Raw genomic sequence first — 17,775 nt, 5'->3', positions numbered from 1 at the left:
TAAGTGGGGTCCAAAAGCTACCTTCATTATTATTAAGACACCCATCACCTAAATGGATCTGAAGGGTTTTTAGGAAATGTGGATGAAAACAATAAGTCTGAGAAATCTATTTTGGTCATTGGAATAACCAAACATGATTTTCTTATAGTTTTTTACATCACAGTCCAACCCCTGGTCTTCAAACACAGACAGGAATACAGCCATAAATTAAAAGATACTAGCCCGTGACTAAAATCTCACAGAGTCACTATTAACTATCTAGCCCAGCGCTGTATCATATGAAAAGTTACCCAGGGTAAGGCCCTTCAGATTGGCAGGCTTCCATTTGATCTCTTTGGTTTCCAAAAGCTGGAATGGTCCCAGTAATAGCTCGATTATACCAGATGCCTGAAAGGGAGAAACCATCTAAGAGACAAGATCCTCTCATGCTTCAGGTCTCCTCCCAGGTGTTAATGCAATATTGGAAAGCCTCTTTTCATTCCCTCACCCTCAGCTACTATTTTTCTTTCAATTTACATCCCAAATTTTCCATCTTTGGAAGGGACATTGGGTTTGGCCGCCATGCTGGTGCGGATTGCAAGGAGCAATCCTAGTCTAGAAAGTGCTGCCCCCTCAGTCCATTCCTATCCCGCAGAGTGGGGCTGCACAGAACCAGCAGGTTATCTGGCAATATAACTGCATTCACTGTGAATCCCAATTTTGCCGGATGGGGCAAAGGCCCATCCTGCCCTCAGGACCTTAGGAATTCTGACAAAAAAGTTAAAAGTGTTGTTGCAGTTTCCTGCTTAGGAATCGTGCCTATTTATGGTCCACGTAGTTGCAGTCCTGGTCTCATGACCACTGCATCAGGTAGGTAGGGGAAAAGAAGCCGTGGTGACGTGGGGGAAAGAAGAATACCAGCACCTGCAGATCTGCCCTCCCCCTAAAAAGAAAGAAATTATCCAGGGGCCACCCCCTGTGAGCCCACTCGTGTTCCTGTGCAGCGTGCTCACATGTCACAAAGGCATGTAAACCTTCAGCCCTTCTCCCCCGCATCACGCACACATCGTAGAAGGCCAGTATTTTAATTGCCGTATCCATTTCTCTATCAAACAGGACTCAGAGGAGACTAGCTCTCTTCCCGTTGTTGGGCATCATGGGCTAGGAAGGGAATCCCATGGTCTGAAGAAATAACTGTACCGATTGGACAGCAGACCATTACCTATCGTTCTGGTGCTTTCAAACCCTCAGTATTTGCATCTACCGTGGAGAAAGCAAAGCCCGGTCTAGAGTCTAGAGTGTCTACTCCTGTCAGGACTCCTGTAGCCCGGTGAAGGCTGCCAGCCTCCGTTTGACTCACCAGCTATGTGCAGGGCCTTTCCGCAAGGGAATCTGCCCCATGGCCATGTGCAGTCTATCTGCCAACAAATGAGACAGAGAACATTCTTATTGGCATTTTATGCCTCAGAGGGTTCAAGAGGACTATGCCCACATTCAGCCCATTTCTGCAATGCTGTAGCATCCCCATGTCCACTCATTTCATGGACCCAGATGGCCATCTCGAGAGGGCCCCCAGGAACATCTACTTATTTGTTCTACTCACCTTCCAAACCTGGAAGGGTTTCTTCTGATGGGCATCAGCATATTCTTTATATGCTCCTTAGGTTCCTGGAATGTTTTCCTTAGGGCCATGCCCCACAAGGGAATCCTCTTAATAGCCCAGTTTTCCATTGCACATCCACCTGACATATGGCCAAGCCATTGGCCACATCCCATAAGCCAGTAAAAACTCAAACATAGGGGCTTTTACCACAGTTCAGTTCTCCAGTAACTGTTAAAAACAGCATGCGGTTTGGCCCACCAAGCTTGTTTTTACCTTCTTCAATGACAGTGGTAGCCTTCCAAATAGAATGTTGTCCATTCACCTTGAAACTATCATCCATAAGCCAAGCAGCTCTTTGTTGTTCAGTGGAGAGCTGTTCATAGGGTGCTGTTCGTGTGGCAGTTAGTTCTGGCAGCTTCTCGGGGGGCTCCAAAATTGGTCCTAAAGGAAAAGAAGCTCTCTGCTTTGGGGTATCCCCTCCTTTCATTTTCCAGGCAGCATGATTTTGTAAAAGCCATTTCTATATTATGGAACTCTTCTGGGCACTGCCGTCCCCATTAGGGTGTTCCTCCAGTACCATTTATTTTTTTTAATTTATTTTTTAGGTTTTTTTTTTATTTGACCGAGAGAGAGTATCCAAGTCAGTAGGGTGGCAGGCAGAGGGAGAGGGAGAAGCAGGTCCCCGCTGAGCAGAGAGCCCGACGGAGGCTCAATCTCAGGATCCTGGGATCATGACCAGAGCCAAGCACAGATGCTTAAGCAATTGAGCCACCCAGGCACCCTCCAACACCATTTTTGGCATTGGTCCTGAAACACAGAGTATCCGTATCTCAGGTCTTTAAGTAATAGTGGTAGCTTCAGTTGATGATATTCAATACCAAGGCAGTAATGCCCCTCAAAGGGCACTTCTCTCATCCGATGTCCCAGTAGTCATTGTTGAAAGGCACTTACAGGCCTGGCGCCAGTCTAGGTTCCACATAGGATTATGTAGAAAATTTGTCCCCTCAGTGCTCCAGCTTCTACTCTACACTCTGTGGGCTCGGGCAGTCCTATTGGTTCCCATTTAATATGTTCAATTAATATTGCTTGAAGGGTAGATTTACATGCCTCCTGTTTTACAGTACTAGGTAGGAGAAAGGTTTCCCAGTGAAATACAATGTCCATCCCCATAATACAATCTGGTAAGAGATACAACCATTTCATACAGAGCCTTTTAAAAACCTAATTCTTCTATAAGCTTTTAACATAATTCCATCAACTCTTACATTCCTAACTGTAGCCTCTATTAGAACGTCACTACAAGACTTGGTTTTACAAATACTATGTAGGGGAAGTGTTTGCTGGACAGACAGAGTACTTTTGCCAATTAACCATTCAGGTGGGAGAGATACATCTTTATGTAATATTTGCTTAAACACTCCAACTTCATAATCCTAGCAACCATAATATTTATCTTAATCTAATTGTAGACCATGTCAGAACCTTGCCAATGGATTTTAGTACAATGGTCCATGGAAATCCCATATCAAAGAGTCCAGGAATCTTTTCTTCCTCTTCATTCCCCTACCCCCATATCACCTTCTACCTCCCAACCCTTGGCCATTTTACCTACTCATTTGCAAAAGACTTTGGGTTCCCAGTGAGAGGTTGAGCCAAGGGACTCTGGCCCTTTTGTTGACCTTTAACTTGATTAGCCTGCCCAAACACTGCCCCAAGAGGTTGCTGGTGAGGTAGCTCATTGTAATCTTTGCCTTCTGGCTTTTTCAATTCCTCCAAACAGACTTTTTTGGGGCCCTGTAATGTTGGGGCAACAGAGGTCCCACTGGTCTATTCAATCTCTATTAGTGTTCCATCAATGCCTGCTTTACTCATCCCTATTTTTCAATAACAATCTGAAGACTTTCACTTTGCTAGCTCCAGTCCTTTGACTCTCCCCCTTTGTCCATCCCCACCCCCAATTTTCTTACTGTAATGTTTAGAGGTTTATGATATCAGTAAAAAATCATACAGGGAAGCAGATATAACAAATGTGATACTACTCAAACCGTTTTCAATTTCGTAGCAGGAAAGTTACATGGTATGCTACTGCAACATGGGTCTCCTTATTCACACCATTTACTATAACCTGGTTCATTGGCATATCTAACAGATAAATACCCCGTCATTATAAAGCCAGTCCTACATGGTTAGCATATGGAACATAGCTGCTTCATCTGGGGTATTCCATTTGGTATTTACTGGGCATGTTGGACAGCCCCTCTTAGGATAAAAATATTTAATCATGGCTTTTGTCTAGCCCAACAGGCTGGCTCTTCCCTCCAGAACAACCTCCTATGTGTCCATATAACATACAGTCATCTGGGACTGCTCCTTCCTGAGATGTGGGTCCTGTATCAACCTAAATATGTTCTTGTACTTTGCAGCATTTAAAACAAAGACACAGCCCCCAAACTGGTTGTGCTCATAATTCATTTCAATAAAGGTTTCTGAGGAAGCCTGTGATATTAACTGATAAAATGAAACCACTCCTTCACACTAAACCCTCTGCTTTCAATAGTTTCTTGGTTTTGCCCTTCTTCCACATCAAGTATCTTGTTGACAAAAGGCCGTGGTGTACTTTCGGTTGTCCCTGTACGATTTTTCATTTTTAGGGGGGTTTGATGCTAACAGCCTAAGCTCAGACTCACTGAAATCTGAGCTTGGTCCCATCAAGGTCTGATCCAGCACACTTACTTTTTAGGTTAGCTGTTACAGATAATCATGGGGAAGAATATTTTGTCTTTTTCTTATTAGGTTGCATTTCCTTATACATCAAACGAATCAACTCCCCAAGAGTTGGATCTACTCTTCACTCTTTTACTTCATGTTCCCCAAACCAGAAGCTCACTGAACCCAGTCCTTTTGGGTTCTTATGGAGGTTTCATTGTGTGGTCATGATTGACTTCGTCAATGGCTATTGGTTGATTTAAACACCAGCTCTTCACCCTTCCCTGGAGATGGGGGGAAGGGGAGGACTGAAAGTTCTAACCTTATATTCACATGATTATTCCTCCTGGAAACAAGCCTCTGCCTTTGAATGGGGTCCAAAAGCCACCTTCATTACTATCAAGACACCCACCTCACCTTCATGACTCAAACATTTTCAGAATGTGTGGATGACAACCAAATGTATCATTTAGATGACCAAAATATATTTCTTATCAGCTATACAGCAACAAGGATGCCCACTCTCCCTAGCTTTTATTCTATATAGTACTAGAAGTCCTACCCTTAGTGAAAAGAAATAGAAAAATAAGTCATCCAAATGGTAGGTAAGAAGTAGATGGCAGAAAAAAAAAAAAAAAAAACCTCTCAAAGTGGGTTTAGAAGGAACATGCCTCAACATACAATGGCTGTATTTTTACTCAATGGTGAAAAACTGAAAACTTTTCTAAGATCAGGAACAAGATAGGGATATCTACTCTTCCCAATCTTATTCAACATAGTACTAGAAGCCCTAGCCACAGCGTTCAGACAAGAACTAAAAGACATCCAAATTGGTAAGTAATACTGTCACTACTTGCAGATGATACACATAGGAAACCTTAAAAACTCCACCAAAAAATTGAGAACAAATGAATTCAGTAAAGTTATAGGATATAAATACAGAAACTTGCTGCATTTCTATATACTAATAACGAAGTGGCAGAAAGAAATAAAACAATTCACCTACAATTGCACCAAAAGAGAATATAATACCCAGGAATAAACTTGAGGTAAAAGACATATACCCTAAAATTTCAGGGAGTTCACTTCCAGATGAGCTTCGTTTATAAATATCCTGCAACTCGTGCTTCTGTCCAGCTCCAGTCTGACTGCTTATATGATCACTACAACAGTGAAACCAAGTGAGAGAAAACTCAATATTGGTTCATAAGAAAAAGTGGATATTTCTGGATGAATGGGAGATACTTGCTCTATCCTGAGATCACATGACTTGTGAGAGGTACTAATATGATTCACATTTATGTAGTGTATGCTTGTAAAACACCATCCCCCAAACCATAATCTCTCCAGTCTCCACGGGAGATCGTGTGTAATACCCGACACGTCCACACTGGCTAGCAATGTAAAGCAACTGATGGAAACCTCCCAGGAACCCACACGCCTCGTGCGTGCGCGCAGCATCTGGCGGCATGTACAGCCTGACCTAGATCTCAAGCAGTATTGTTGTGTCACCTCTGACGTCTTCCCTGAGAACTTGTGTCCCCACAGAAACCTGTACATGGGCGTTTGTGGCAGCTGTATTATAACAGCCAGACACTGGAGTAATCAGGCGGGATGTCCTTCAAAGGGTGAGCGGTAAACGGACCGGTGCACACCACGGAGTGCAGCCAGCACTGACATGGAAAAGAACAAGGAATCGCACTCTGAGAAAATGACTTCTGAGAAGGCAGGACTCCACTGACACATTTTGAAATGACGTTTTGGAGACCGAGGCCACGTTAAGTAATAGCTGCAGGGTTAGCAGTGGGGGTAAGTTTGCAGGAATGAGAGTAAGGTGGTGCACTTACAAAAGACCAGCATGAGGAATCCGCGTGGTGTTGGGCAGTTGGGTGTCTTGAGGGTGGTGGTGATGGTGGTGGAGGTGGTGGACCCAAAACCTACACAGATGAAAACGTTTTGTAAAACTTAGGACACACACAGTGACGCAGACACAAATAAGCACAGGAAACGCGGGAAGTCTGAAGGAGGTGAGTGGACGATCAGCATCCACATCCCGGTGGTGACACTACTGTAGTTACACGAATGTTATCTTTGGGAGAAATTGGGTGAAGTTTACAAAGGATCTCTGTGTTACTTCTTATAACTGCGTGTGAATCTACCTTACTTCAGTAAAGTTTTTAATTACAGAAGCCGCCAGTAGTTATATGGGGCTTCTCTGGTCTGTCCCATCAAAAAAAATAAATGAAAATTAAAATAAAATAAAATAAAATAAAAACTTTGAAACACTGATGAAAAAAATTGGGTATGACATAAATGGTAAAATGTACAATGCTCATAGATTGGAAGAATATTGTTAAAATGCCCATATTACCCAAAGCAATCTACAAATTCAATGCAATCCTTATCAAAGTACCAACAGCTTCCCCCCTCCCACCCACTGCTCCCTACTCCCGACAGGACTAGAATAATCCTGATTTGTATGGAACCACAGAAGATCTCAAATACTCAAAGCAATCTTAAGCACAAAACTATAGGTATCACAATCCCAGATTTCAAGATAAATTACAAAGCTATTAATAAAACCGTATGCTGCTGACACGAGAAGACAGAGGTCAATGGAACACAACAAGGTACCCAGAAGTAAATCCACAGTTACTAATGTGGTCACTATCTACAACAAAAAGAGGCAAGAATATACAATGGGGAAGAGATCTTCTGTTCAGTAAGTGGTGCTGGGAAAATGGACAGTTACATGCAAAAGAATGAAACTGGATCACTCCCCCACATCATATGCAAAAATAAACTTAAAATGAATTAAGGACCTAAATGTGACATCTGAAATACTACTACTACTAGAAGAAAACCTAAGTAGTAATTCCTTGGACTTCAACTTTGGCAACATTTTTCTAGATAGGTCCCCTCAAACAAGGAAAACAAAAGTGAAAACAAACTTATGGGACTACACCCAAATTAAAAACTTTTGTACATTGAAGGAAACCATCAACCAAATGAAAAGGCAACCTACTGAATGGGGGAAGAGATTTTTTTCCATTCTTTTATTTATTTTTTTATTTAATAAATTAATTTTTATTGGTGTTCAATTTACCAACATACAGAAAAACACCCAGTGCTCATCCTGTCAAGTGTCCCCCTCAGTGCCCATCACCCATTCCCCCCCACCCCCCGCCCTCCTCCCCTTCCACCACCCCTAGTTCATTTCCCAGAGTTAGGAGTCTTTATGTTCTGTCTCCCTTCCTGATATTTCCCACACATTTCTTCTCCCTTCCCTTATATTCCCTTTCACTATTATTTATATTCCCCAAATGAATGAGAACATACACTGTTTGTTCTTTTCCGATTGACTTACTTCACTCAGCATAATACCCTCCAGTTCCATCCATGTTGAAGCAAATGGTGGGTATTTGTCGTTTCTAATGGCTGAGTAATATTCCATTGTATACATAAACCACATCTTCTTTATCCATTCATCTTTCGATGGACACCGAGGCTCCTTCCACAGTTTGGCTATTGTGGACATTGCTGCTAGAAACATCGGGGTGCAGGTGTCCCGGCGTTTCATTGCATCTGAGTCTTTGGGGTAAATCCCCAACAGTGCAACTGCTGGGTCGTAGGGCAGGTCTATTTTTAACTCTTTGAGGAACCTCCACACAGTTTTCCAGAGTGGCTGCACCAGTTCACATTCCCACCAACAGCGTAAGAGGGTTCCCTTTTCTCCGCATCCTCTCCAACATTTGTTGTTTCCTGCCTTGTTAATTTTATGGGGGAAGAGATTTGCAAAGGATATATCCCAATAAGGGGATATATTAACATATTACATAAAATATGTAAAGAATTTCTACAACTTTATATACACAAAACAAAAAAATGAAACAACCCCACACAATCTGATTAAAAATGTGCAGAGAACCTGAAAAGATATTTTTCCAAAGAAGACATACAGATGGACAATGGACCCATCAAAAGATGTTCAGCATCACTAATCTTTAAGAAAACACAAATCAAAATCATGATGAGATATCGCCACACCTGTCAGAATGGCTAGTATCAAAAGGACAAGAACTAACAAGTATTGGTAAGGATGTGAAGAAAAGGGAACCCTCATGGAAAACAGTATAGAGGTTCCTAAAAAACCTAAAAACATAACTACCATATGATCCAATAATTCACTTCTGGATATTTTCCTAAAGAAACTGACAATATTAATTTGGAAAGATATAGGAGCCCCTATGTTTATTGCAATGATATTTATAATAGCCAAGATATGGAAATTATCTATATCCTTTGATGGGCATAACACTATAGAAGAGGTGGTATATATACACACAATGGAATATTGCTCAGCCATAAAAAAACAAAGCAGAAATCTTGCCATTTGTAATAACATGGATGTACCCATAGGGTATTATGCTAAGTGAAATAAATCAGACTGGCAAAGGCAAATACTGGATGATTTCACTTTATGTAGAATCTCATATGTAGAAAAAAATGAAACAAAGACTCAAATACAGAAGAGAAATTAGTGGTTGCCAGAGTGAAGGAGGGTGGAGCCTTAGCAATAGGTGAAGGAGGTAAGAGGTAAAAACTTCCAGTTATAAAATAAGTAAGTCACAGGGATATACAGCAGAACACAGAGAATGTAGTCAATAATACTGTAGTAACTGTATGATGACAGATGGTAACTAGACCCACTGTGGTGATCATTTTGTGTTGTATATAAATGTCAAATAAGTGTTGTACACCTGAAACTACAGAATTTTGTGTCAACTGTACTTCAAAAAACCCCTATGTATTTCATCATATTAAATGGGTAAAAGAAGTATACACGATCATTTTAGGAGAAATAGAAAAAGTGCTTGACAAATTTAATACACGTTTGTGATAAAAGCCCTCGGTAAACTAGTAGTAGCAGGGGATTTTCTCAATCTAACACATGGGATCTATAAAGAATTTACAGCTTGATGGCAAAATACTAAGTTGCTTTCCCCTTAAGATTCTGAACAAGAAGAAAAAAGAAGATTCTGAACAAGACAAGAGCATACATACCTTTTATCCCTTTTAACACTATATAAGAGATCCCAGCCAGGTCTCAATGCAAGAAAAATTAAAAAGTAAAGATTGGAAGTAGTAAAACTACACGATCATATTTAATGCAACCCCTATCAAAATTGCAACAGCATTTTTCACAGAGCTAGAACAAACAATCCTAAGATTTGTATGGAACCACAAGAGACTGCAAATAATCAAAGTAACCTTGAAAAAGGAAGGCAGAGCTGGAGGCATCACAATTCCAGACCGTAAGTTATATTACCAAGCTGTAGTGATCAAAACAGTATGGTACAGCCCAAAAATAGACACATAGATCAGTGGAACAGAATAGAAAACCCAGAAGTGTACCTACAACTATATAGTCAATTAATCTTCGACAAAACAGGAAAGAATATTCAATGGGAAAAGACAGTCTCTTCAACAAATGATATTGGGAAAACTGGACAGTAACATGCAAAAGAAAAAACTGTACCATTTTCTTACATCAAATACAAAGATAGATTAAAAATAGATTTAAATTAAATCTGAGACCTGAAACCATAAAAATTCTAGAGGAGAACATAGGCAGTAACCTTTTGGATATCAACCATAGCAGCTTCTTTCTAGAGAGGTCTCCTGAGGCAAGGGAAACAAAAGCAAGAATAAACTGTTGGTACTTCATCAAAATAAAAAGCTTCTGCACAGTGAAGGAAGCAACAAAACTAAAAGGCAACCAAAGGAATGGGGGGAGATTTGCAAAGATCTGTCCAATAAAGGGTTGGTATCCAAAATATATAAAGAACTTCTAAAAACTCAACATCCCCAAAATGAATAATCCAATTAAAAATGCGCACAATAGGCATTTTCCCAACGAAGACAAAAAGGAGGCCAACAGACACATGAAAATTTGCTCAACATCACTCATCAAGGGAAAACAAATCAAAACTACAGCGAGATATCCCCTCATGCCTGTCAAAATGGCTAAAATCAGCACCACAAGAAACAAGTGTTGGCAAGGATGTGGAATAAGGGGAGCCCTCTTGCACTGTTAGTGGGAATGCAAACTGGTGCAGCCACTCTGAAGAACAGTATGGAGGTTCTTCAAAAAGTTAAAAATAGAGCTACCTGCAATCCAGCAATTGCACTGCTAGGTATATACTAAAGAATACAAAGATACTAATTCAAAGGGATGCATGTTCCCTGATGTTTATAGCAGTGTTGTCTACAACAGTAAATCTATGGAAACAGCCCAAGTGTCCACTGACTGATGAGTGGATAAAGAACATGTGGTACAGGGCAGCCTGGGTGGCCCAGCGGTTTAGCGCCGCCTTCAGCCCAGGGTCTGATCCTGGAGACCCGGGATCGAGTCCCACGTCGGGCTCCCTGCATGGAGCCTGCTTCTCCCTCTGCCTGTGTCTCTGCCCCTGTGTGTGTGTGTGTGTGTGTGTGTGTGTGTGTGTCTCATGAATAAATAAATAAAATCTTAAAAAAGAAAGAACATGTGGTACATATATCCAATGGAATATTACTCAACCATAAAAAGAATGAAGTCTTATCATTTGTAAAGACATGGTGGGAGGTAGAGAATATTATGCTAAGCAGAATTAAGTCAGGTCAGAGTCAGATGAACAATATATGATTTCATGTATATGTGGATTTTAAGAAACAAAACAAATGGGCAAAAGGGGAAAAAGTAAGGCAAACCAAGAAGCCAACTCTTGACCACAGAGAACACACTGATGGTTACCAGGGGGGAGGTGGGTGAGGGATGAATGAAAGAGGTGAAGGGGATTAAGGGGTGTACTTGTGGTGAGCACTGGGTGTTGTATGGAAACGCTGAATTACTGTGTTGTACACCTGAAACCAATATTATACTGTAACTTTAAATTCTAGTTAACATAATGCATTTAAAAATGTTTGCCTTAAAAAAAAATACATCATGTTGTCTAGAAATAAATGTAGATAGGAAATTCCAAGAAATGTGACTAAACAGCAACTAAAATTTACCAAGATCAATTTACAATAATCAGTTGTACTTCTACATAGCAGCAGGAAACAGCTAGAAATAGAAATAAAAAGATACCATTAATAATAACATCTAATGCTATCAAACTTAATTATTACTGATGGGATTGTATCAACCAATCGATTTCACTCTTGTGTATTTTCCCAAAAGAGATGAAAACCTATGTCCGCACACAAATAGGGTAAAAGACTTTTACATTAATCTTTGTAGTAGAAAATTAAAAATAAAACCTAAAGGGTATAGAAGTATATAAAATAGAAAGTGAAAATCTTGCTTCCTTCTCCAATCCTATTCTTTTGATATATTCACTGTTAGTGGTTTGTCATATCATTCTGGACTTTTCAGTGCATAAGTAAGCACTACGTAAAATGATAAAAACTGTTATGCAACCTCCTTTATCACAGCATGATGTAATATGAATATCTTATCTTTTCAAGCAGCTGATGATGCCACTATAGTCTACTTAAGAGATTTTCTATTAATGGAAAGTTAGGCTATTCATGTTTTACAATTACAAAGTTTTAGAACACATCTGTATATTTTTATATAGTTGTATAAGTCATTCATTATTTTTAGAAATGGAATTTAAAATTCTAACGGTTATCAGCAAACAACCCTTCAATATCTTGCCAAGTATACACCTGTCAATAACATTCCAAAAACTTTTAAAATTTTTTAAAATTTATAATAAATTTATTTTTTATTGGTGTTAAATTTACCAACATACAGAAAAACACCCAGTGCTCATCCCGCCAAGTGCTCCCCTCAGTGCCCATCACCCAGTTACCCCAACCCCCTGCCCACCACCCCTTCTACCACCTCTTGTTTGTTTCCCAGAGTTAGGAGTCTTTCATGTTTTATCACCCTCACTGATATTTTCACTCATTTTCTCTCCTTTCTCTTTATTCCCTTTCATTAATTTTTATATTCCCCAAATGAATGAGACCATATAATGTTTGTCCTTCTCTGATTGACTTATTTCACTCAGCATCATACCCTCCAGTTCCATCCACGTCAAAGCAAATGGTGGGTATTTATCATTTCTAATGGCTAATATTCCATTGCAGCCACTCTGGAAAACTGTGTGGAAGTTCCTCAAAGAGTTAAAAATAGATCTTCCTACGACCCAGCAGTTGCACTGCAGGGGATTTACCCCAAAGATACAGATGCAATGAAACGCCAGGACACCTGCACCCCGATGTTTATAGCAGCAATGTCCACAATAGCCAAACTGTGGAGGGAGCCTCGGTGTCCATCGAAAGATGAATGGATAAAAGAGTTACTTTAAAATGGAATGATATCTAAGCAAATGAGTTAATTTTTTTGTCCTTCCATTGCTCAACTTACCTTGAGAAAGCCACACCACATCAGCTTCTTTGTAGCTTCAAGTTCAAGATCCCAGTCTTAGAGCACTGAATAAATCATTTATCGGTTTATTGATCATTTCTTGTTCTAAGTACTTAGAAACATCTGGCAGTCCATTTTTTAAGTGGTGGAATGAACTCAAGTGTAAGTGAGATTATTAACAAGTGTTTTTGATTTTATCCATTTGGTTTCTTCTATAAACATAAAAGAACATATCTTTATACCTTTATCTATTGATTAACTTCATACTAGTGCAATGTTCCCTCCATGCGCTTAATTAATTCTCTTTTCTGTGTCTAACCATTGCTAAGAGTTGAAGCAGCATTCAAAATATCTTGGCTAGAAAAGTAAATTTTTCAACCAGGTAGGAATGGTAAAACACAAAGAAAAAAAAACTGTAGTTAACATATTAATGGATACTAAGAGAAACATAAGACATTGGTTAAAAATCACTCTCCATCACCTAGTAAAACCCTACTATGTGTAGAACACTGACAGGCTGTTAAGAGACTGTATTTTATCACCCTATTAAACATTTACTAAATAACATCAGAATCTTTAGTAAACTAAAGCCTTGGAAACCACTTACATGAACCTTTTCACCTTAAGAGAAGGTAACTACTTAAAGCTATACACAGTTGGTTGTTCATACAGGGGTCCCATCTAGATCCCTGTGAGTGTGCAAGACCTTTATGGGGTAGGCCAATTATTTGCTTTTTGCTTGATCAAAACCAGAGGCCTCAGAGATATAGGTTGGGATACTTAAGCACAGTTTTTATTATATGTTCTAAATCCCTTGAGCCCATATTCATGCATCTATTAGGTTATAATATTAAGTGATGGAAATACACAAATTGTAAAAGTAAAGTAAGTCTTTGGGATTGGTCATCTTTCTTCTTCCGGACCTCAGCTCTGATACCTAGTTTCATCAAGGAAAAGTGTTATTATTATTTTTTATTTATTTATTTATTTATTTTTAATTTTTTTAAAATTTATTTATGATAGTCACAGAGAGAAAGAGAGAGAGAGAGAGAGAGAGGCAGAGACACAGGCAGAGAGAAGCAGGGTCCATGCACCGGGAGCCGGATGTGGGACCTGATCCCGGGTCTCCAGGATCGCGCCCTGGGCCAAAGGCAGGCGCCAAACCGCTGCGCCACCCAGGGATCCCCGAAAAGTGTTATATTTTAATTTGAAAAGCACTTACCATTAAGGGGAACCTAAGGCCACATAAACACAGCTGATGTTGACTGGAAAGGTTGAAGTTCCTTGACAGAATGCAGTGTGACCTAAGAGACCTGACGGTTAACCAAGAGTTGGTGTCCTTGCAGTAGAATTTCCCTGTAACGCCTCAAGACATCATATGTCATGCTCGGCACCATGATAAGCTTCTGAAAGAACAGACTCCGGGTAAGTGGTGTGTAGGCACACATTTGACAACTGGCGATGGTGGGGGGTGGACAGAGAAAAGAAGGGGAAAGATCAAGAGAGCCTCAATTTAAAGCACTTGCTCATTTCTGTGGGGTAAATAAAGGTTGTCATCAAGGCAGATTTCAAGCTACCAAAGTAAAATGACTGAACACAAAATTAGGAAGATATATTTATATATATAAAATAGATTCTAGCATATTACTGACTCCATGGACCAACTCTAGAAGGAAATGTTGATTAAAGGACCTTAACCAATTTGGAGAGTCATTTAGCAGCTCCTTAACAGACATATATTAAGTCTCATTAAATATGTGCAGTAGCTCAGTGAAGAGGATTCTAAATTGGGGTCAGTTACTAAAATGTAAAAACAATACTGTGTACTACAGAGACTTGCAAAATTCTTTTTTTAAAATTGTTTTTCTAACACATAATTCTTTATGAGTTAGAGGCTCAAATCACTAAGGCATTTTCTCCTTTATACATGTTCTTTATACTTTTTATTCAACAAATATTTTTCATTCAACACAAAAGCTACTGAGTCCCCACCTTATGCCAGGTACTGGAATACACAGTGGACATGTCCTCTGCTCTCCTAGAGCTAGAAGCTAGTGTTGGAAGGAGAACTTTTTATATTTACAAATGCAAGTGAGTGCTATAAAAGAAAGTGCTATAAAAGAAATCTGTTAAGCAAAGAAGGATGAGCTCCCCACAGGAAGTAATGCCTGAGAGAGATCTGAAGGAAGAAATGGAAGTTAACCAAATACAGAGGAGCTGGAAAGGGAGGCGAGAGATTCAAACATGAAAAAAGCTGACAGCTGGAAGTGCTGGAGGCAAGGCTAGGCCAAAGGGCAGAGGTCTGGCATGCAGCCCTCGTAGTCAAGTCAAGTCAAGGGCTTAAGGATAATGGAAAACCACTGACACGCTTTAGGTAGGGAAAGCATGAGATGAGACTCAGCTGTAACGTAGGAGAATGAGTTACTAGCTCATTCACTCATTTCTTCTCCAAACAACCTTCTGGTTAGGCTCTGTAGTCAGTCAAAATACAGAGAGGATATAGTCATGCCCTTGAAATTCTCACAGTCTAAGGGGAGAAAGGCATTTGTGCTAGTTTCCTATTGCTTCTGTAACAAACTGTCACCAATCTAGGACTTGAAACAACACAAATTTGGTACCTTATACTGGAGATCAGAAGTCTAAACTGAGTTTCACTGCGCTGAAATCAAGGTGTTGGCAGGAGCATGTTCCTCTTGGAGGTTGTAGGAAGGAATTGCTTTACCATTTTTCAGCTTCCAGCACAAGTTCTTGGTCTGCAGTTCTGCAACGCTCCCTCGGCTGCTTCTATGGTCACATCTCTGACTCTCCTGGCTCTGTCTCTCTCTTTTAAGAAGCTTATGATTCCATCAGGCACACCTGGAGATTCTCCGCATCTCAAAATTCTCAATTAATTCCATCTGTAAAGTACCTTTTACCATTTGAAGTTACATATTCACAGGTTTTGGGGATTAGAATGGGGCCATCTTGGGGGAGGGGCTCTATTCTTCTATCAGAGCTGTCATTAAATGACAGACATAAGGCTGAAGAGGAAGGTTGGAACCAAGACAAGAACATCTTTTTAATTTGCCTTATTTTTGGTAGTTACCTAAGAGTACACTGTTATGAATCTGCAAAGGGCAGTTTGCTTTCATGTTTTAAATAAGACTAATTTTGGAATATATTTATATCTGAGTGAAAAAATGTTCATACAGAATCTTTCAAATCATCACTGCAAAAGGGCAAGACTGAGTATTTGTTTTTGTGGCATGATAAATAGCAAATTTCATCAAGGTTTTTATCTATCCCCTGGGTGTAAATTGAATGGGGCAGGGAGCAGCATTTTCCAAACTTTGTATAAACAAATCTGGTTAAAATGCAAATTTTGATTCATTAGGGGTGCAATCTGAAATTCTGCTTTCTAATATACTTACAGGTAAGGTGGTGCTGCTTATCTGAGGACTGTACGTTAAATAGCAACAAGTGACATTTCTGTCAAAAATTATCCTAACACCTACAAAGGAACATATGGTGTACATAATTAAGGGAGAAAATAGCCATTAGTTCATGAAGAGAATACTAAGGGGTGTATGTGTCTGTGTAAATGAAATAGTTTATTAATTAGTTACGCTATTTCATTTAGAGGAAGAGCTTATTATCTATACATTGTCTTGAGATCAAGGATCAAGATATGGAGAAAATTCTTTGCCTCTGAACTAATCTGGTCTGGGTCAGAAAATTGGCGGTGGGGGGGGGGGGGGCTTTCATTCCTCTAGGGACTATTAGAGCTAAACTGTTTTATCTAAACTGCTCAATAGTTAAGTCATGGAGTCAGGGATGTACCAGAGCTGCCAGGAACAAGTAACGGTGAAATATTCGGCAATTTTGTGGAGCTGGTTCTTAAATCACTGGTAGCCCGATACCATCTGTGGTGGGAGTATTTACATCATAGAAGTTGATTAAATGCTACAAACAGGGCTGGCTTGCTTGCTTGCTTTCCCAGTTGACCAGCATAACGCTGCCATGAATCCACTCTTTCTTTTAATTTGTTCATTTCAGCAACTGGCAGGTGGTATGCCGGGTCCAGACTCAGCACACCTAGCCCACCTGCCTTTGCACACTGCCAGTGGCTTCTACTTGGCAAATGCAACTCTGTGTGCAAGTAGCTTCACAGGCATCCTCCAAGCCTGAACTTCTAGTTTCCTAGAGCTGGGTTGCTGTTTTGGGCAATAAGTGAGTTTCTCAGAAGTAATTTAATGTACTCTACAAAGAATCACACACTCCAATTGAATTTCTAGACTTTTCTTGTGAGATGCTCTAAGGGCATCTCGGAACAAGCCATTTATCCATAAATCATTCATTTGAGAAAGCATGTTGGCTCAGTCATGGGCTGAAAGGGAGCATGCAAAAATCAAGCCTGTGGGTATGGGTGGGAAAAAGGGGCTCTAGAGTACAGCCGGAACAGGTAGGAATACAGTTCTAGGCATGTGGTATGTGTGTGTATGTGTGTGAGTGTGTGTGTGTGTGTGTGTGTGTAAGAGGAACTGTGAACAGCAACAAATAGGTAGGGAACTGGGAGGAGAGATGGAAGAAAACAAAAGGTGATAGTTTGTCAGGAAGCCCAATATTAGTTGGGTAAGCCTCAATGTTTGTGAATTAGTTATTAAACAATCTGTTATTAGGCAGTTTATAAGGTGATTTTATGTAAATTATCTAATTTGGTTCTTCCTTTTCATATTTTCAAGTTAGTTGAAATAGTAGCAATATCCTCATATGTACTGATGAAGAAAGCAGGGTTAATAATGTTTAAGTGATCCCCCCATCCGCATCATGGCAACAGAGCTGGTATGAGGCCAAACTTAGATAAGGGCGGGGGTGCAAATTACGGACTTCAGGCCAAATATGTCTATAAAGTTTCATTGGAATATAGCTACTCCCAATTTTATACTCTTGTGTGTGGTTACCATTGCTTTAAAACAGCAATTGATTAGTTATGACAGAAAAATTTTGGATGAGCACTGGGTGTTTTTCTGTATGTTGGTAAATTGAACACCAATAAAAATTAATTTAAAAAAAAAAAAGAAAAATTTTG

This window comes from Vulpes vulpes, chromosome 3 (assembly GCF_048418805.1).
Source record: "Vulpes vulpes isolate BD-2025 chromosome 3, VulVul3, whole genome shotgun sequence".
In the NCBI taxonomy this organism is placed as follows: Eukaryota; Metazoa; Chordata; class Mammalia; order Carnivora; family Canidae; genus Vulpes; species Vulpes vulpes.
The sequence above is the reverse complement of the archived record's forward strand: the minus strand, read 5'-3'. Positions refer to the sequence as shown.